This window comes from Echinops telfairi, unplaced genomic scaffold (genome assembly GCF_000313985.2).
Source record: "Echinops telfairi isolate 266 unplaced genomic scaffold, ASM31398v2 ScPeMD7_7469;HRSCAF=8507_1, whole genome shotgun sequence".
Lineage (NCBI taxonomy): Eukaryota > Metazoa > Chordata > Mammalia > Afrosoricida > Tenrecidae > Echinops > Echinops telfairi.
In genome coordinates, this window is record NW_022111373.1 from 37,786,290 (window position 1) to 37,787,541 (window position 1,252).

The 1,252-nt window shown below is 38.7% G+C and overlaps 1 protein-coding gene across 1 annotated transcript in view; it reads left to right on the top strand.

Annotated features, from left to right (window-relative positions):
- EFNA5 (ephrin A5) overlaps positions 1-1,252 on the top strand; it is an 89,330-nt gene that overhangs the window by 46,392 nt on the left and 41,686 nt on the right. The window lies entirely within an intron of this gene.

A 1,252-nucleotide genomic window follows, 5' to 3' on the forward strand; every position in this document is an offset into this window, starting at 1 on the left:
CTCTGTAATGAATAATCAAAAGACACAGAAAATCAATTTAACATTTTTATTTCTACCTTGTTTTGCCGTAATTTTTTTTCCCTTTTGAATATGTTGCTGTGGGTCCGGCAAACATTTGCAGAGCAAATTACTTTCCCATTTAACAATTTATACACCGATTGTCTGTTCCCCAATCCCCACCTCCCCTGTTCCTGTCCCCGATAAACCACTGCAGCAGTTATTCTCTATGCATCCACTCCTTCTGTGCTTCATAAAGTGGGAACTCTAACAGAAATAATTTTTAAAAAGAACAAAATAATAATTTTGTACAAAAACCAAAGAAATAATAACATAAAGATAAAAATAAAGAGTAAGAAAGAAAAGACCACCAACAATATTTAAAAAGCCAGAGAATAAATTTCTGTCATAGAATACTCTAGAAATATTTGAACCTGGGTCAAGAGAGACGTCACCTGGTCAAGTATCACATTATACCCTGGTTCCATCCACCAAAATCAAGTTTCCAATAATCTCTTCTCTGAAAGTAAAGCTGTTTGAGTCCCTTGCCTGTGGCTAGAGGGGATCTGCCCAAGGCTTAACCTGACTGGATCCTCTGCAGGTGGATTTTGAGCTCCCACCGTGCTCCAAAGCCTTCTACAAGTTGCGCTTTCACGATTTAAGCTCGGTTACCTTTCCCTTCATCATATTTGGATTTTGTTATCATTATCTTTAGATCACACAGCCTGATGCGCTTCTTCAGTGTGGACTTAGTTGACTCCTCACTTAGTTGGCTGCTTGTTTGAATACAAGCCATTAAGACCCCAGACACTATTCCAGTTGATAGCCGGGCACCATCTGCTTTCTTCGCCACACATCACTGTAGCACCCTAATCTTCAGTGATCTCTTTATGACAGCAAATACTGAGCAGGGCCATTTTATCAGAACTAACAGTTCTTGAACTGGGACAGAATTAAGTGGGAGCCCAGAACCCATCTGCTTGTCTCTGGGTTATGAACAACTCTGGTTTACTTTAGCCATCATATTATGACAAAAACAAAAACCAACAAGAGCAACAAGAACAAACAGAAAAGAAAAACATTGTCAAGCATCCCCCTGGAGTATAAGGCAATTGTATTGCTAACATCAATAATTTATTCAATGGCATAGAATTTAAGGTACTGTTGGTATGAGGAATTTATGTGAAATAGCCCAACTGAGAGCTACAATCCATGAGTTGTTGCTTTGTACAGGTTGATTTCTTAATTGACTGAG